The following is a 20904-nucleotide window of genomic DNA, read 5'->3' as shown; positions in this document are numbered from 1 at the left end:
GGTGCATGTGTGTTTGTATGTGTATGTGTGTGTGCTGCATCTACATGTGCACGAATATGTGTGTATTTAGTCCCATCTGCTGATCTGAGTTGCTTCTGTGACCATGCTTTCTGTCTGTCAAGCTTGGGATCTACTTATTTTATTTCTTTTTTTAAAAAAATTTTTTATACTGTAAATTCTATGGTACATGTACACAATGTGCAGGTTTGTTACATATGTATACATGTGCCGTGTTGGTTTGCTGCACCCATTAACTCGTCATTTACATTAGGTATTTCCCTTAATGCTATCCCTCTCCCAGCCCCCTACCACTCCACGACAGGCCCCAGTGCGTGATGCTCCCCACCCTGTGTCCAAGTGTTCTCATTGTTCACCTCCCACCTATGAGTGAGAACATGAGGTGTTTGGTTTTCTGTCCTTGAGACAGTTTGCTCAGAATGATGGTTTCCAGCTTCACCTATGTCCCTACAAAGGACATGAACTCATCCTTTTTGGGATCTACTTATTTTCTTAACCCAACTGCAGCTCACCACTGGAGCTTCTTTTGAAGAGTTTCAGTTGTAAGGAGAAACAGAGGAGTGGGACAGTAGCTGGGAAAAGTGGAGTCAAGGCAAAATTCCTTTCAGATGGGAGAAATACTGAAGGCTTGAAAATTGATACATTATAGAGGATTAATGCAGTAGAGAAAATAATGGTGCATGGAAGAGAGAAGGGGGCATCAATTGTCATGGTGACTATATTAAATGAGATAATGTTAGCCTTCATTTAAACCCCATGTGTTAGACATTATATAAAATACTCTAGGTACATTATCCCATTTCATCCTACCTGAAGTCCTATAAGTTAAAGCATTATTATACTCATGTTATGGATGCTGATTCCAAGGCTAGTCAAGTAATGTGCCCAAGGTCACCCAGATAATGAACAGTAAAGCTGATGCTCTTGTCTACCTGATGCCACACTCTACACAGTGCCTGGCATGGACTAAAATGTGGTGAACATCTTTTTATTTGCTTCATTTATCTTCCTTCCTAGATAGCTATTACAGTGTGGTACATAGAGTAAATGCCCAATAAATGCTTTCCAGGTGTATTAGTTCATTTTCATGCTGCTATAAAGAACTGCTTGAGACCGAGTAATTTATAAAGGAAAGAGGTTTAATTGACTCACAGTTCCTTATGGCTGGGAGACCTCAGAAAACTTACAATCATGGCAGAAGGCACCTCTTCACAGGGCAGCAGCAGAAGAATGAGAACCAAGTGAAGGGGGAAGCCCCTTATAAAACCATCAGATCTCATGAGAACCTAGTCACTATCATGAGAATAGCATGGGGGAAACCACCCCATGATTCAGCTACCTCCCACTTCCCACAACATGTGGGGGTTATGGGAACTACAATTCAAGATGAGATTGGATTTGGGTGGGGACACAGCCAAACTATATTATTCCACCCCGGCCCCTCCCAATCTCATGTCCTCACATTTCAAAACACAATCATGCCTTTCCAACAGTTCCCCAAAGTCTTAACTCATTCCAGCATTAACCCAAAAGTCCAAGTCCAAGGTCTCATCTGAGACAAAGCAAGTCCCTTCGGCCTATGAGTCTGTAAAATCGAAAGCAAGTTAGTTAGTTCTGAGATACAATGGAGGTACAGGCATTAGGTAAACACACCTGTTCCAAATGGGAGAAATCGGCTAAAACAAAGGGGCTACAGGCCCCATGCAAGTCTAAAATCCAACTAGGCAGTAATTAAATCTTAAAACTCCAAAATAATCTCCTTTGACTCCATGTCTCACATCCAGGCCACACTGATGCAAGAGGTGGGCTCCCTGGCCTTAGGTAACTCCACCCCTGTGGTTTTTCAGGGTAAAGCCCCCCTTCCAGCTGCTTTCCCAGGCTGGCATTGAGTGCCTGTGGCTTTTTCAGGTGCCCAGTGCAAGCTGTTGGTGGATCTACCATTCTGGAGTCTGGAGGATGGTGGCCCTATTCTCACAGTTCCACTAGGCAGTACCCCAGTCGGGGCTTCACCCCCACATTTCCTTTCCACACTACCCTAGCAGAGGTTCTCCACCAGGGCCCTGCTCCTGCAGCAAACTTCTGCCTAGACATCCAAGCATTTCCATACATCCTCTGAAATCTAGTTGGAGGTTCCTAATCCTCAATTCTTGACTACTGTGCACCCGCAGGCTCAACACCATGTGGAAGCTGCCAAGGCTTGGGTCTTGCACCCTCTGAAGCCACAGCCCAAGCTGTACCTTGGCCCCTTTTACCCATGACTAGAGCAGCTGGGACACAGGATACCAAAGCCCTAGACTCCACACAGAAGGGGGACCCTGGACCCAGCCCAGGAAAACATATTTTCCTCCTAGGCCTCCAGGCCTATAATGGGAGGGGCTGCTGCAAAAGTCTCTGATATGCCCTGGAGACATTTTCCCCATTGTCTTGGTGATTTACATTTGGCTCCTCATTAGTTATGCAAATTTTTGCAGCTGGCTTGAATTTCTCCTCAGAAAATGGTTTTTTCTTTTCTATTGCATCCTCAGGGTGCAAATTTTCCAAACTTTTATGCTGTGCTTCCTTTTTAAATATAAGTTCCAATTCCAAACCATATCTTTGTGAATACATAAAACTTTTAACAGCACCCAAGTCACATCTTGAGCACTTTCCTGCTTAGAAATTTCTTCCACCAGATACCCTAAATCATCTCTCTCAAATTCAAAGTTCTACAAATCTCTGGGGCAGGTGCAAAATGCCACCAGTCTCTTTGCTAAAACATAGCAAGAGTCACCTTTATTCCAGTTCCCAAAAAGTTCTCCATCTCCGTTGGAGACCATCTCAGCCTGGACTTCATTGTCCATATCACTATTAGCATTTCAGTCAAAGCCACTTGACAGGTCTCTAGAAAGTTCCAAATTTTCCCACATCTTCCTGTCTTCTTCTGAGCCCTCCAAACTGTTCCAACCTCTTCCTGTTACCCAGCTCCAAAGTCGCTTCTACGTTTTTGGGTATCTTTACAGCAGTGCCTCACTACCCAGTACCAATCTACTGTATTAATTCATTTTCATGCTGCTATAAAGAACTGCCTGAGACTGGGTAATTTATAAAGGAAGGAGGTTTACTTGATTCACAGTTTCCCATGGCTAGGGAGGCCTCTGAAAACTTACAATCATGGCAGAAGGTACCTCTTCAGAGGGTGGCAGGAGAGAAAATGAGAACCAAGCAAAGGGGTAAGAGCCTTATAAAATCACCATATCTCATGATAACTCACTCACTATCATGGGAATAGCATGGGGGACCCACCCCCATGATTCAATTACCTCCCACCAGGTCCCTCCCACAATATGTGGGGATATGGGAACTACAACTGAAGATGAGATTTGGGTGGGGAAACAGCCAAACCATATCACTAAGTAAATTTTCTTAATGAAAATGAAAATTTATTTAGAAAATGAGTGTAAATATTGAACTGTTTTTATGCAGTCCTTAAAAGATACCCTGCTATTCAAGAGCTGCCCCTAAATTATATCTTTCTTATAAACAAATTAAAATAATTCAGAAAATTATCACTTAATTTTGAGAATTTATATTAGATTCCTTAATGTATACTTTCATATTCAACAGCCACGCAATTCAACTTATAGAATGAAATTTCTAACATTGGTATGACAAGTAATTATTTCTCTAGAATCATTGGGCATCAGAGAATCCAGTTGATAGAATAATACATATGACAATTTTATACCATCTGAAGATTACCAATTAAAAAAAATCAAAAACTCTCCTTAGCACCAAAACTTGCCTTAAGATCTTGCTTTGCTGCCTGTCAATGAGGTATTTCTTGGTTTCTTCATGCCTCAGGGCTGAGGTTATGAAAATGAATTATCATCACGTTTCAATGGAAAAGCAGCCAGACGGTTTAACCTTCCTAGTCTTCTGAATTCTGAATCAGTGGAATTCTGAGTTAATGTCAGAAGAAAGTTTTATTAGGAAACAAAGATAGGAAACCAAAGTAGCCTGGAAGTGCATTTAAAGGATACCATACATCATTCTGAGTAGACTTCAGCAAACGCACGGAGTAAAAAACGTGTATCCAAAGAGCAGCAGGATCTCCCAAGAGCAGCTAGTTCTTCCTGGACCAGTATTTCTGCCAAGAACCCCACCTTGGATGTCCTGAATGTTGGAGGGTTTTGCATCAAGTCACAATCTCTTATAATCTTACCAATAATAATGATAATCATAACTTCTGTGGCATCTCTTTTGAGCCCATTGTGGCAATAGAATGTCTATGTGTATATTTAAGCATTTTTACAGCAATGCTGTGTTGAAAAGCACCATCCATTCCAACAGTCCTGATCCATTCAACAATAAGTGCCATTCTGCTGAAATGTTTCCTTCCTTGTCTCAGTCCAAAGGCAACTATGCTGGAAAAGCCTCAGCCAAATTTCTTGAACTGCATTTGAGTTATACATGAACGTTGGAAAAAAAACTACACTTTTCCTGTATTTAAAATTTGTTCAGAATTATTCATTTCTTTATATCTATAGCATTATAAGGTAGTGGCACACTTGACTGCATTTAATTTTTTTCCTAATATTTTCTTAGCTTTATAAGTTCACTATTTTAAAAAAATTTGAAACATATGCTAAGCTGTTCAATAAAGCTAATTTTAATGACATTCAAGAGATTTTTCTTCGGTTCCCCAGCCGATGTCCATGCTCCTCAATGAGGAAGGAAAAATCAATTCAATTATCAAAGCACGGTTAATTGCTTTCAAGATTAGGGTGATTTAAAGAGCAGCAAACTATTTTATCTGTACTCAGCAGTTTTGGCTGAGAATATTCTCCTAAGCGCACTGGAAGAGAAGTTTAAAATTCCATGAGTTCACATGTGACATCCTTCCCAGATCTTGCCTTGCTTGTCATTAATAGAGTTAATGGCAGGGGCTCTAATACCAAAGAGCCACAGCATGGGGACATTATTTTCAACTAGTATTATCTGTTTTGTCTCTCAAAAGACAGATATTTTTAGGCCTTGGTGCTTGGCAGTCCCAATTTGAATATTTAGTCAAAGTAGTTTTGTGAACATGCATAGAATAGAAAGAAAGCTTGTTTATCTACTTTATATATTCGCTGTGAACCAGAGGTCTTTTACTTCTAGTGTCACTTGAGTTTAGTTCAGTTTTTGCAGCTTGTATCAGGTTGGCAGAACCTTCTAGAAGCTATGATATGAAGATAGTAAAATGTGGCTTCTGCTCTTCGGGAGCTTACAGTCCAGAAAGGAGTGTAGACAGAAGGACAAATCATTTCATCTTCAGGGTAAAATGCAATTAGGATCCATGGAAGGCTCAACCAGAAAGGTTCCTGGGCAGCTGTGCCTGCTCTGAGGAGAGAAGGGTGGTATGAAGGTCACCAGGAGAAGGGAAGTTATCTTCCGGGTGGAGGTAGACATGTGAGCACAGACAAAGAGATGTGAATCAGCTGGGTGTGCACAGGAAACACTCTGGTATTATTAGGGCATCAGCTACAAGTGAGAGAGGGGTGGGAAGCGAGGAGAGGAAGCTCTTAGGTTGAACATCAAGTGTCATCCTGCAGGCCATGGAGAATCACAAGAAGGCTTTAAATGGGGATGTAAAATATATATAGACCATGGTTTAAATTTCAACATCTTTGGATGATTAAAAACATATATAGATCACAGAAAATTAGGAAATTACAGAAGATTATAGAAAAAAATATATAATCTCACCACCTAGAGACAACCAGCACTAACACTACCATTGTGCTGTTTTTCCTAACAGTTTTCCATATGCATGTTTGTGCGGGTATATATATAATACATATGTATGTATATGTAAGATATATATAATGCATGTATATGTGGTAGTGATTTTCCTAACAATCGTTCATTGCATAAACATATATATAATGCACATGTATATGTAAATTAACGACAAGAAAATGTATTTTCTTAACAGATGATCCGTGGAAGGGAGAGAGCAGTGTGCTGGAGGGGATGCTTTGGCAAGTCCGCTGAAGAACACAAGTGAGCCTCCACCGCTCCCCAGCGTGGAAGAAGGAAGGCAATAAATACTGTAAAGGAGGATGAGGAAGGAGCACTGAGTTCTATGTGGAAAGAAAGGGTCAGAAAGAGGAAAATGCCTATTCACATGCATGGCGTTTAACAGATTTATTAGGTTGTTTGCTGTGTGATGTAAATCTCCTCCTCTCTCTCTTTGAAATTTCTTGAGTGAATTCTACATTGTTCATCCATTCACGTTTATGTGCCAGCAAGCTTTGGAGCACTGTAAAAATAAAAAAGGTTACACCACTGTTAGACATCTGGGAAACATCTATGTTACAGAAGGACTATATATATTAATTTGTCTCATTTGTGGGAAGGAAATACTATGATTAGAGAAGGTACATCTCTCTCTTTTATGAATGGAGTACATCTTATTTTTCTAAAATTTGTATTTCAACGTATTTATTTCTAATTGTCAAAAATGTGAAGAGAGAAATTTAAAAATTTTTTAGTTTCTCTTGTCCCACCATTTTATGTACTTCCAGGTTGTCAAGAAATTTGGAATTTTAGACTTAGATAATTTTCTAAGGTATATTATAGATCTTTTATTTCAAGAATGTTTATATTTTAATTAAATTTCATAACTGCATTAAAATATACTTAACTGTGTTTTTCCAGTTTTATTATTTAGTTTTTCATTTAGGAAATATTTATGTTTGTGTGTATGTGTGTATATATACACATATATATATGTACACACATATATAGTTACCCTTCCAGAATTCTTTAGTTTGATTGCATCTCTATTGACTAGATAATGGTATATGTCTTATTTATTTATTTATTTATTTATTTATTTATTTTTAAGACAGTCTCATTCTGTCACCCAGGCTGGAGTGCAGTGGCACAATCTCAGCTCACTGTGACCTCCATCTCCTGGGTTCAAGTGATTCTCCTGCCTCAGCCTCCTGAGTAGCTGGGACTACAGGCATGCGCCAACACGCCCAGCTAATTTTTGCATTTTTAGTAGAGATGGTTTTTCACCATGTTGGTCAGGCTGGTCTGGAACTCCTGACCTCAGGGAATCCGTCTGCCTCCACCTCCCAAAGTGCTGGAATTATAGGTGTGAGCCACCACACCTGGCCAGTATATGTCTTTGGATAAAATTTTTTCAGAAAGAGTGAATGAACCATGATAACTAATCTTTACCTAGCACTTCCCATGTGCCAGTCACTATTCTTTATCTGTATTAACTCATTTAATCTAGACAACAACACCATGAGTAAGTTACCATGACCCAAGTAGTGAGTCTTGGGGTGGGTTGAAGGAAGGATGGCTAGATATAGGGAGATCAATCAGGAGGTGATTACAAGAAACCTGGTGAGGGACAAGGGAGGCCTCAGTGAGAAAGAGACAGATGTGAGAAATGTGATGGAACTGAAAATGAAACAATTATGGGCTGAATAGGTATGAAAGCAAGAAGAGTGAGTAGGGGCCAGCTGACCCGGTTGGCAGGTTCTCTTGAGGTTTTAGCACGGATAGACCCACTCCTGGGAGGCCTTTGAATCCCAGACAAACGGGGATGGTTGGTCATTCTAGGAGGCAATGACAGTCCTGAGATTTCATTTCTGGCTAGCTCAAAGAATTATGGTGTCTTTAACAAAAACAGGATGCACCGGCGGAAAGAGGCCTACAGGAGAAAACTAACCAGTTAGGTTTGGCATGGTAAGTGTGGGGTTCCTGCGGGGCAGCTGGCCGTGGGACCCAAGCTCATAGCAGACTCGGTCGGAATGAGAGTCACAGGTGGGGAGCTGCTCACCTGGAAGCAGCTGAAGCTCTGATATTAGGTAAACTTTCCCCGGGAGAGAGTTCGGAGAGAACAGTAATAAGAAAAACAACCGGTCCTTGAGTGACTCTATTTAAGGGACAAAGGCAGGTAGAGGAACTGGAGAGGGAGACAAAGAGGGAGAGGACAGCGGAGCAGAAGACAGGGCTGAAGGGAAAGGAGAGAAAGGAAGGCGTGTGCAGGCAGCTGTTCTTCAATGTTCCAAGATTAAAGAGGAGAGATTGCAACATAGAAGATTAGGCCTTTGGATTTAGTGGCTAAGATGTGATTGATGGCCTTGGAGAAGAAATTTTAGTGGTAGTAAGGGTTGAAACTCTTACTACCATCAAGAAATTCCAGAGTAAATGGGCAGAGACACAGAGGAAACGCAAAAATAGCCTCTCAAAGAGCTTTGCAATGTAGAAAAGAAGGATGATGGCCGGGCGCGGTGGCGCATGCCTGTAATTCCAGCACTTTGGGAGGCCAAGGCGGGCAGATCACCTGAGACCAGCCTGACCAACATGGTGAAACCCATCTCTACGAAAAGTACAAAAAAAAAAAAAAATTAAGCGGACATGTGCGGGCACCTGTAATCCCAGCTACCGAGGAGACTGAGGCAGGAGAACCGCTTGAACCCCGGGGGGAGGAGGTTGCAGTGAGCCGAGATCGCGCCACTGCACTCTGACCTGGGCAACAAGAGAGAGACTCTGCCTCAGAAAAAAAAAAAAAAAGAATGACAAGCTAGTAAGCTATTTTAGCATCACATTAACTTTTAAAACACTAATGGACAGTTGATAAGCGGCCGTGGTATGGAAAAGCACTCTGTAAAATTATCAAATATTTACCAGTAACCAGTGATGGGACTTGGTGAGGCACTAGCCCCCCAATCCACTATCCCTGAGGTCTGTGACTGGATAACTCAGCTCAGACATTTTCCGAGGTTTCTTACACCTTCACTGGACTTTCTAGAATTTCAGACCATGAAACAACCATTCTTCTGTGACGCCAAACTGATTTTCCCCAATTATCTAAAGCATCATCGTCTGATAGAACGTACCATAAGGATGGAAATGCTCTATTTCAGCGGCATCAAATGCCATGACCACGAGCCACATGTGGCTATTGAGCGCTCAAAATGTGGCCAGTGCGATGGATTAACTGAATTTTTAATTTTATTTAATTTTAATGAATTTAAATGTAAATGGCCACATATGGCTGGAACCTAATGTATGCGATAATGCAGCCCTAAGGAACCATCATGAAATTCTCAGAAAATTTCAAACTCAATTTAAAATATTTGCATACCATGTGCTATATTTTGCTGGACTGTGAAACAGACAAGCTCTTGAGTACATTACCTGCCAAAATGTTTTACCAAATAAATGCACGATGAAAGAAAGCTGGGTTGGCTACTACCAGGATAACTGTCCTGGCAGAGAATGAGTTTCACCACAAAAGAAAAATGCCTCTGAAAAGAGTTAGTTTCACTTTCTGTTACTAAACAAAGCAGCCCCAAATGCGTTAGGAGAAACTTGCTGAGTGGGAGACAGGCTCAGAAGCATGCTGGAATTAGATCACTGCATCTAGAGCTGGTGTGTACCTAATGACTAAATTAGTCCTAATTGGTTAACTGGTTTAACTGATTATGCTAGAATAAAAGCTGCTGAAGGCTAGATAAAGCAAAGTTTATTATCTAAATAGCGCTATTTAAAAAAAAAATTAGCACATGTCATAATGTAGTATAAAAGCTATTGAACTAGTTGACTTGGATTGTGGTCGTGATCATAGCATTTATTAGTTGCAAAGTAAAATTAAGATAGGTACGCTACCTGGGCCTCAGTTCGCTCATTTATAAAATGAATCAGATCCTACACTAACAGCAATAATGATAATCACTATTACAATAAGTCCTGAGGTGGCCAACTTTGAAATTTTATTAAATAAGCCACCTCTCACATACATTACATTAATGATTCTCTGAAGAAACATTTACAATTAAAAGTGGCACCCCAGTGTGGCAGTTCCCCAATAAGTTAAACATGGAATTACCATATGACTCAGCAATTCCACTCAAAAGAATTGAAAACGTGTTCAAACAAAAACTTGTACAGGAATGTTCATAGCCTCACTATTCATAATAGCCAAAAGGTGGATAAATGAATTGTGGCGTATTCATACAACAGAGTATCATGACCATATAAAGGAATATAGAATTGATACCTGCTTCAACCAGGATGAATCCTGAAAACCTCATGTGAAGTACAGAAGCCAGACACAAAAGACGATGTATGATATAAAACGTCTAGGACGGGCAAACTCACACAGACAGAAGCAGATAATTTGTTGCTGGGGTACAGGGGAGGAGTAGTGGGAGTGACTGCTGATGAGATGGGGTTTTCTTTGGGGATGATGAGAACATTCTGGAACTAGACAGCAGCTTGCACCACACTGTGGATGTACTAAATGTCTCTGAATTTACACTTTAAAATGGTTAAAATGGTAAATTTTATGTTACGTGTCTCATGCCACAATTTTTTTGAATGCTAGAGAAAGAGTGGAATTGCTCATTTGAAAACTGATTAAACTCAAAGAAATAGGATTCTCCTATGGGTTAACAACCATTTCATGAAATACTAACCTAATAATCTAGTAATTCACTCTAAACTTCCTCTAGATCTACAGCCCCATGTATAAAAAGAGGACAGTGAATTCGCTAGATCAGTGGTTCCAGCCATGATGTCAGACACACTAGTTTCTGTCAGTCAGTTGTATGAAAAGGGAAGAACTACATCTAATAGCATGGAGTTGGGTATAGCCTACAGTCCATGTCACCCATGAAAAAGTCTCAAACTCAAAACCTGGCTACCTAGTAGGGAGCATCCTTATGGAAGAAAGGTTTGGACTCACTCATTTAAATGATTCAGTATGAAATAACTGCAGTCCATAAGCACCTCAGAATGGTGCTAGAATAATGTCAGGCCATTTTCTTAAAGAGAACACCATGAAATGATCACCAAGAATATTTTTAAAATGTGAGTTTTAGGCCAACACCTTTTCCAGGTATATTCCATGCTATAGCAAGGGATTTCAGAATAAAACTTCCATCTGGCCCATTGGGATATTCTACAATGAGCAGGCCACAGATGCTTTAATAATCTCTAGTCCAGTCTTTCGTGACCTGCTAAAGACCAAAGTAAGGACAGTTTACAAGGAAAATAATAAAGTAGATGAGACCAAGGCCCCACCAGCAACTCAGGGAAAATGGAATAAGCAACTAGGAAAAAGGAGAAGAAAATGTCAGAGGCACTGAAAGAGTGATTCAAAAATTTGGCTGTATCACTGGAATTTTTTTCTAGAGAAAATTTTCAGCATGGGTATGACTAATTTCCTAAGGTGTGGATTTTCTCCCCTGATATATATATAACTTGCACCAAATGCTTTACCATTAACTCAGGTATGGTAAACATATTTATAAATGTCTTCTACCTCTTTGAATACTAAACTAAAAAATCTCTCAATAGTGAGTCAACATATAACTAAATTTGTACCATTTTCAAGTAGATGTTAACATTTAGAAACACATTTTATTCCCTATGTTGACTTTAGATCTTTTAGATGCATACATCCCCGGAGAATGGTTTAGGTACTTCGAGAAAGTTATTACACATCCTGGGCACCATGTAGACTTTTAGTCAAAATGGAAACACTCAAAGCATCTGAGAGAGACAAGAATTTGTTGTGCAATCCTCTTAAAATTAAAATGCCCCAATGCAACATTTTTCAATTGAAGGATACAGAATACACACTAGGCATTTAAAACACCGCATTGGGTAAGAAAAGCTTTATATTGAGCTTTTCCTCTTTTTTAAACTTTGATTTTTCCATTCATACAAGAGCCAGGTTTGGTAAAAATCTCACGCAGTCCTTCATGTAGATTCAAACCTTCACTCAGGGAAGGGAGACATCTACTGGTGGATAAAATAAAAAATTTAGATCTATCTATCTATTTATCTATCTATCTGTCTATCTATGCAGATGTATATATATATAAATAATATATATAGAATATAGATGATATATTCTATAAATACATACACACACATAGATACACATATAAATACATACATACACATACCACATCCTGTAATCACAAAACAAGTACTCAACCAAAGGCGTTTTGTAGATATTAAAAAGGACACAGTTAAAATCTACTTTAATATGAAGATCATGGCCTGAAGCAGAAAGTTACAAAGGAATGACACAGGCAAGCACAGCTGGTTAATGTGACGTAGAGAAAATACAGCGCAGCAACCTCTGTGGACGAATTAGGTAATTATACAGTTCGTTTCTCACTGAAAATTCCAATATTATTTCAACTTAGCAAATTCTCATTTTTAATATGATTTCTTTTACTCTAACGTAGTAACTACCCCAGATTATTATTTTGTGTGTGTGTGTGAACCACTGACATTATTTTGGGTCATTTCTAAATTTTATTTTGGTCTCAGTCTATGTAAAGATCATCCTGAATTTTTATTTATTCATTCATTTATTTTATTTGAACCATTAATGCTCAGTTGGGTCCTGTTTTCTGGCATGGTGTCAAAGAATATCACTGGACCTGCTTATGCTGATGTTACTGTCATCTGCTGACTGATCAGTGAAGCAAGAGAGAGAATTTCTTCTCAGCACACGAAGGCCCCATGCATTCTTGCTATTTCTCTTTCTTCTCTAAAAAGGAAAGAACAAAAAAAAAAAATCCTTTCCCCAATCAGCAGTAATCTCTCCAAAGGTCTTTTAATTTCAAAAGTCATAAGTGTTAATTAGCTATTATTAAGTGCCCTCTGTATAAATTAACATGATTGATGAAAAAATTAAGGCTAATGAAAAATGTAGCAATGCATGTATTTTTAAGCGACTGTATTAAAAGATGGCGGTCCCTCTGGACAGAAACTAAGGCCCTCTGTTCTGTATCCTGACTTTATTATCTCTTGCTATCTTTCCCCCAACACTTTTTTTTTTTTTTTTTTTGGCACTAGGAAAAAAAAATACTGAATCTTTGACTTTAATTCAGTAGTTTGATCCTTTCTTTCTTTTTTCTTTTTTTTTTTTTTTTAACTTGGCACACTAAATTTCACACCTTTATTTAATATTGTCCCATGGGGTACAAAGTCCCTCTTTTAACACTCCAAGTGGAAGTAAATGTCATTTCTATTTAGAAAAGATCAAGTCTAACTCCTCTCCAGAGTGGAACTGGGGTGCGAAGCGGCCGATGAGACCACCCTGAGGGGCACCCACGCTGTGGCGCAGAACCAGGAGGACTGATGAGTCACTGCCTTGCCTCCTTCCATTTCCTTACCTCACTCTTTTGAGTATTTGGGACCTAGTTCAAAATTAACAAAAGTTTTTCACAAAAATTAAAAAAGAACCTACAAACCTATACCTTCTCTTGAAAGTTAAATAATGTAAATTCCACACTGACTATTGCTAGAACTTTTTTACTACAGGCAAGATTATCACAATGACAACAGCTCCATAAATGAAGATTTGGGGTGTACAATGAGCACCCTGCGACTTAATTCAAAGCAAATATTGGTGAGAAATTTCAAGAATAAAAGGTGTTCAAAAGTCATGAAATAAAATTACCAAAATGTGCAGAAAGAAGTAATTGGTCATTTAAAGCTATGAACAGAAATCTTTTCGTACAAGGCATGAAATAGATTCTCATCTCCTACAGATAATTAGAAAGGGAGTCACGACAGGTACTCATGATCATAAACATTTTAAAATATCACACTTTGATCCTGTATGGAATCTAACCCTGAGGAGATAAAAATCTCTGCATCTTTCCTTTAAAAGAAAATAGCAAAGCCACTATTTTATGTTCATTTTATAAAGGATTACGGAATTTTGCAAATGTGCAGAACTTCTAATGCCATCAAAATAACTTCAAATTTGCACCTCCAAATTTCCTGACATGTCTCTAAATATGCACAATGTCTTCATGAGGTCCAAACATGATATATAATCTATGCAGGCCATAAGCAAGTTAGCTGGCCTGTCTGCCCATAGTAATGGTTTGGGCAGCTGTGTTTTCATCCTCTTTATCAATTTCCCGCCCTGCATTTCATGGAAATCTCTCTCCTTATGAATACATAAGAAGCCAGTGATAGTAAACCCAGCCTCGTGTCTGACCTTTGGGGCAATGTTTACTTTGCCAACTTGCAGTTGAGACGATTGTGACTTGCATCCCTTCATTCTGTTCCATTGCATTTTTTTGTTCTCTGGGAGCTCTGTGCTCTCTGCAGACTGTCATTCATTGTTCAAAGGTGTTCCAGCATGCATCCAGGGGTGACTGGTACAGACGCTGTCGAGGTGGCTGTGCTAATTAGCTCCCTGCCTTTCAGCAGGAGAATGTTCAGCAGCTGAGAGCACAGCATTTATGAGATGCATTCACATATCGCTTGCAGGGACAAAAGGAGGAAAGAAAACCCAGTGGTAAAAATCAGAAATGGGTTCAAAATCATCTTCACAATTATTGACTGATCTATTATACGAGAAGATGCAATGGCATTCAGTGTTAGAAGGATTTCATGGTTGGTGCCAGCCTCTTTTGCCAAACAAGGAGAGAAGATCCTATTTAAATTAGGAAGCTGTAAAAGACTAAGTTTAATAATGAGGTTTGGAAAAACAAAGTAATTTAGTGCTACTTCTGGTTTTATATTTACTTATAAAGCCTGTAGATCTACAATTGTGTATTATTACCAGAACAAATAGAGCAAGATGGGTGTGGAATGTGCTAAATATCTTTCTCACCCTGCAAATCCCTTTAAAAGCAGAAGCACCAAACAGCCTTTTATAGAAAGATTTAGTGATGGACACGATGCTGTTTTTAAAAAAGACCAGATTGGCTGTATTGTGACTTGGCATTCAAATCTGAAAAATGCTTCTTGGTTTTCTCAAATATTTTCATTAGCATTTTCCTCCCCAGGGAGTCATAATTAAGTGATCAATGATGTCGCTGTGTTTGCTACCATGAAAAAGTGGAAGAAAATCTTCCAAAGCAGGAACATACATTTATGCTAAATTTTTGTTTTATTTTATTTCAAGTTCTAGGCTAAATGTGCAGGATGTGCAGGTTTGTTACATAAATAAACATGTGCCATGGTGGTTGCTGCACCTGTCAACCTATCACCTAGATATTAAGCCCAGCATGCATTAGTTATTTTTCCTGATGCTCTCCCTCCCCATCCTCCTCACTCCGCCTCCAACAGGCCCCAGTGTGTGTTGTTTCCCTCCCCGTGTCCATGTGTTTTCATTGTCCAGCTCCCAATTGTAAATGAGAACATGCAGTGTTTGGTTTTCTGTTCCTGCATTATTTGCTGGGGATGATGGCTTCCAGCTTCATCTATGTCCCTGCAAAGGACATGATCTCATTCTTTTTTATGGCTGCATAGTATTCCATGGTGTATATGTACCACATTTTCTTTATCCAGTCTATCGTTGATGGGCATTTGGGTTGATTCCATGTCTTTGCTATGTGCTAAATTTCACTGAAGTATAATTTAAAATGAAACCTAGAGAAAAACTGAAATTTAAAAAAAAGTTACAGTAGATAAATTATCATGGTGAAAGAACATGTCATAGAAATCTCAGTTAAGCAAAGAAGGTATCTGTGTCTTGGAAACAGGCAGATCCCAGATGCAAAACAGAAAGGATGGTTTCTTTTAAATTTCATATTGTTAAACTATACTCAGCTGAAATAAGCAGGTAGTTGGATCTGGTGCTTTTCAGTGAGTTTGTTAAGAGGGGTAAAAGTAAAAACTCATGTGCCTTCCTATCTTACCTCCTCACACAGAAACCGTCTCTCTGGTCAGCCCAAGGTATCCTCCTGGTGAGCATGAGGTGTCAGGTGGGTGGGACTAGGATGGCATAGACTAATGGGTCTCCCTGGTGATCCCTGGACCGGAAACATCAGCACCACTGGAACTCACTAGCAATGAAAATCCTTAGTCCCCACCCCGCCCTACTGAATCAGAAACTCAAGGGTGAAGCCCAGCAACCTGTTTTCATGGGCTCTCCAGGTGATTCCTATGTGCTCTCAAGCTGGAGAACCACTGCTACAGAAAGAATCAGGGAATGAAGGAATGAATGAAGAATCACTATTTCATTTCTGACATCAGATATAAAGTTTAGCTGTAGAAAATCGGCCTAAAAGGATGGCATTCTTGAGGACAAAAAGATTTTCTAAATTTCTTTAGCTCTCATGTTTAACATTTCAAGGGCTAAGGCAAGTGAGTAGTTCATAACATTTTGTATTAGGAAAATAACAAAATCCCACTCCTCGCCACTCAGAGAGACAGTGGAAAGAGAAAATCAGACAGAAGAGAGGAAAGAGAAGACATACATGCCTTGCTATCGCCATCCTGAGACTTCTGCGTAGGTGACCTTTTGAATGCTGGGGACCGGGTGCTGTTGCTATAGAGGGTGATGCTCACCAACTGGAGTGGTCCAACCATAGTTAGGAGGGAAGAACGTTGTGGCCAAGCAGGGGGACATTCTAGTTTGCATACCCAAGCCACCCCTGATTTCCATATGGAATTGACACTGGTTTGAGAGCCAGAGAAGCCATCATGGCAGAGAATGTGGTGAGCCCAAAGTTGAGGCTGCAGGGTGTGTAGCCTGGGACACAGCAGTCACTTGGAAGGGTCTGCAGCATCTGTAAGGCCAGGAGCAGCCTGGGTCCCTGGGGAAGGTCCCAGGTTCCAGTCCTGACCTTAGACCTGGACAAGAGGCACCCAAGGCCAAGTGCCTCAGGCCCCATATTTTAGCAGGCACAGCATGTCACACACACACACACACACACACACACACACACACATACACACCCACATACACATCCAGGCGAATATATTGGTTGAATAAGGAATAAAAATAAAATATTCAGAATTAAATCATATAAAACTATTATCATGAGTTCATGTCCTTTGCAGGGCCACGGATGAAGCTGGAAACCATCATTCTCAGCAAACTAGCACAGGAACAGAAAACCAAACACCGCATGTTCTCATTCATAAGTGGGAGTTGAACAATGAGAATACGTGGACACAGGGAGGGGAACATCACACACAGGGGCCTGTTGGGGGGTGGGGGGCAAGGGGAGGGAGAGCATTAGGACAAATACCTAATGCATGTGGGGCTTAAAACCTCGATGACAGGTTAATAGGTGCAGCAAACCACCATGGCACATGTATACCTGTGTAACAAACCTGCACGTTCTGCACATGTATCCCAGAACTTAAGGTAAAATACATAAATAGATAAATAAAATAGTTATCTAAAATAGTATACACGACCAAGCAAATATAATGGTATTGTATACGGAATTTAGGAATGAAAAACCGGAACATATGCATCCACCTAATTCTTCCAATGACACTTTCCCAGAGTCATAAAAAGCCAAGTGCCTATGTGGATAGTTTTGTGGGATAAGAACACATGGGCATCTCCAGTACTTGTGATCCAGTGCCCAGGGCTGGCACAGCATGCCCACAACCTATCTACTCTCGTGACTAGCACCGTTCAGATGCCAGGGATACACCTCACATATTTGGTGATCTCAAAACAAGATGACTGCTTCTCAGTGCTGTTATGAGGTGGCCCCACTGCTGATGTTAGAGATTGGCACCGCTTCAAAGCAGAGGGGCTTTGAGCAGAGGAAGCACTCAGTGTATGAAATTCTTTCTCTTGACAGGAATACAATAGAATTATCCTATGAGTGCTAAATGTTCATTTTCTTGCTTCTCTTTACGTTCCTTGCTTCTCTTTACAATTTGGAATCCCAGGGGAACTCACGGACAAGATCAGTATTCATAACAGATGTGTATGACTCTGGAGGCAGGACTTCAACTGTGCCATGGCAATGACATTCTCCAGAAAAATCATAGCTCATATACAGTATTTTCTAGATTGGCTTAAAGGAGGGAAAAATATTGGTGAAACGCATGTTAACTTTGACATTACAACCACTTTAGTACATACAATGTTCTATAAATCAACACAAGACGATCAAGAGAAGATGCTCATATAAAGAGTACATTGAGCCCAGCGTGGTGGCTCATGTCTGTAATCCCAACACTTTGGGAGGCCGAGGCAGGTGGATCACGAGGTCAGGAGTTAGACCAGCCTGACCGACATGGTGAAACCCCGTCTCTACTAAAAATACAAAAAGTTAGCCAAGCATGGTGGTGCATGCCTGTAATCCCAGCTACTCAGGAGGCTGAGGCAGGAGAATCACTTGAAACCAGGAGGTGGAGGTTGCAGTGAGCTGAGATCACACCAGTGCACTCCACCCTGGACAACAGAGCGAGACTCCATCTCAAAAAAAAAAAAAAAAGTGCATTGGCTCATACAAATATGAAATTAATTTTTAATTTGCACTATTCATTGAATGTGGTTGGAACTGTTGCTTGCTATAAATATTAGCACAAACAAAAAGTTAACTCTGGTTATTTTATTTTTTAAAAGATCAAATTTTTTTTAATTTCAGAAAAATACAGTTTGCCTAAATTGAAAGAGGCTGCATGTGAAATGTAGAAAATTATAACACTTCAATTAAAACTAAAATTGAAATAAGGAAACAAACTGTTTGATTGTGAAGAAGATTTATGTAGAAATAATCTCCAAACTATTTCTATAGACACCATTTTTGGTCCTTATGGATCAAGGCATAGTTTTCACTAAAGAGAGGTCTGAACATTTTGAGCAGGGCATAGCTATTTTCATTTTTTAAAATATAGTATCTAAGAATTGAAAAGTTGAAAGGAGAAAAACTGAAGACAAACTGTATGGAACAAAAGACAAGGTGATGACCACCTTACTTATGGTATAAGTAGTAATATTTATATGATGAAATTGAATAATTGGCAATAATGTCTTTAGTAACAATTTTATTATACTATTATACAACAATTTAATTACAATGTTTCAACATGCATAAAAAAGTCATAGATTCATTCCAAAACAAATGTTGCTTTAAAATTTTTATTAACAATTCTGTTTGCTAAACTTTCTGCAAAGCAAGGTATCTCCTGATTTCTCCAGATTGAAGCTAAGGGAAAATATATAAAAAGTATAATGATTCAGGAAATGTTATCTCATTTGGCATTACTATCAATGAAACCAAATTATGAAAATCTTGATCATAAAAAATGTAATTAATGATTGGGCTAAAATGAAATCAAGAAAAATAAATGAATGAAATAGACAACAAAATTTATTGAATTATGTGTTCATTGTATGTCACGTAAATATCATCAACTCATCAACAGACAACTCCCATGTATAATTATATATAAATTTGTCAAAATTTTACTGACTTTCCAATTTACAAAAGCTGTAGTTTTAAACATATTTTTCAATTTTGTCATTATAAAGATATATATTTGTCAAGGTAAAGGTATGGAACATACTTAAAAGTGTGTTAGCTCGATTGCTAACTTTTAGGTATCCATACATCATGGAAGCCTTGCCCCAGGCCTTGCAAATGTTAGGGGCAAGCTGGCCAGGCCCTGCCAGAGTCTGAGAAACAATAGACCATGAGATTAGCAGCCACAGATGTCACGGGTGGATACCGTAAAATGACCAGGGATACGGGCACACTAAACATCCCTCAGCAGATGCCAGCCAGAATGCCCTAAGAACCAATATGAGGCTAGACAATCCCTTCCTCCAAAACCAGGCAGTCATGGGCGCCTCTCCCCAGGCACCATATTGGAAAGCAGCAGAGTGGAATCTAAAAGAATGGGAAAATATCATAAAATCCTAAATTAAACCTTTAAAAAAAGTTAAACGATTGAATCAGACAAAGGGTTCAACTGGATTGTATTGTGTTACCTGTCAGCACCATCATCACCAAGTGCTGATAAGGAAGGTCAGGTTGATGTCTGAAAACTAAGGGAATTAAAATTTCTTTGTATATCCAAATGATACTGAGAGTAAATAAACTCCACTGCAAGTGTAAATGAAGGCAGGTGGCAGAGGGCAGACAACCACCAAGGGACATTGCTGCTGAAGGCAGGCCCAGTGTGGCAGAAGGGCAGGACACAACCAGAGGCCCTGCCATTGACTTTCTGTCTTCAGACCTCATTAGACAGCTTCCTTGTTGCAAGCGCTCAGAGACATTTACCTGTGATCAGACATCTGTGTTGGCCTCTAACTGGATAGCCCTTGCACTTGATATGGAGGAATGATCTACTTTCACTCCATCTTAGGTTAGATTCTCTTCATTCCTGGGTCCATTCACAAGGAAACAAAACATTAGCCAAAGCAGCTAATTGATTGAGCTCCCAATGTGTGTTGTGTTCTTTCCCCTGCTAATAGAAATTAAAGCTGTGAGGAAGAAATAATTTGAAGCCAGGCACAGTGGTTCATGCCTGTAATTCCAGCTCTTTGGGAGGCAGAGGTGGGAGGATCACTTGAGGCCAGGAGTTGGAGACTAATCCAGGCAATATAGTAAGACCCTGTTTCTACAAAAAATTAAAAGTACAAAAATAGGGGGAAAAAATGAGCCAGGTGCAGTGTTGCACACCTGCAGTCCTAGCTACTCCTACTCAGGAAGCTGAGGCGGGAGGATCACTTGAGCCCAGGAGTTCAAAGCTGGAATGAGCTATGATTGTGACAGCCTGAGTGACTGAGAAAAACCTGTCATAAAGGGAAAGAAAAAGGAAGGAAGGAAGGAAAGGAGGGACGGAGAGAGGGAAGAAAATGAACACAAGTCAGGGAAATACTGGGTAGAAGAGGACTGTTCACCGGCAAAGGCCCCACCCTCAAGCCTGGAAACCCACGGCCCTAAATGAGAACAGGCATTCCTGTTTTCATGCCCAAATGTTGCCTTTTGGCCTGCCATGCCCCCAGCTCCCATCCTGTGCCCATATAAACCCTAAACCCCAGACTTCTTGAGGAAAAGAGCAACAGAGTGGTGCGACAGAGAAGGAGAAAAGAGGGGAAACATCTGAACATCCAGGGGTGTTTGGCTAGGGGTGGTCACAGAAGAGATG

The 20904-nt window shown here is 39.9% G+C and overlaps 1 long non-coding RNA gene across 1 annotated transcript in view; it reads left to right on the top strand.

Moving 5' to 3' along the window:
• The window catches only part of LOC108585356, a 40941-nt gene extending 34251 nt beyond the window's left edge, over positions 1-6690 (top strand). Inside the window, exon 2 of the long non-coding RNA XR_001901536.3 lies at positions 5975-6690. This is a non-coding gene — a long non-coding RNA (uncharacterized LOC108585356). The remainder of the gene's footprint in view (positions 1-5974) is intronic.
• The last annotated feature ends 14214 nt before the right edge of the window (positions 6691-20904 follow it).

Source organism: Papio anubis, chromosome 6 (genome assembly GCF_008728515.1).
Source record: "Papio anubis isolate 15944 chromosome 6, Panubis1.0, whole genome shotgun sequence".
In the NCBI taxonomy this organism is placed as follows: domain Eukaryota; kingdom Metazoa; phylum Chordata; class Mammalia; order Primates; family Cercopithecidae; genus Papio; species Papio anubis.
This window is presented reverse-complemented; position numbering and strand designations above follow the sequence as displayed.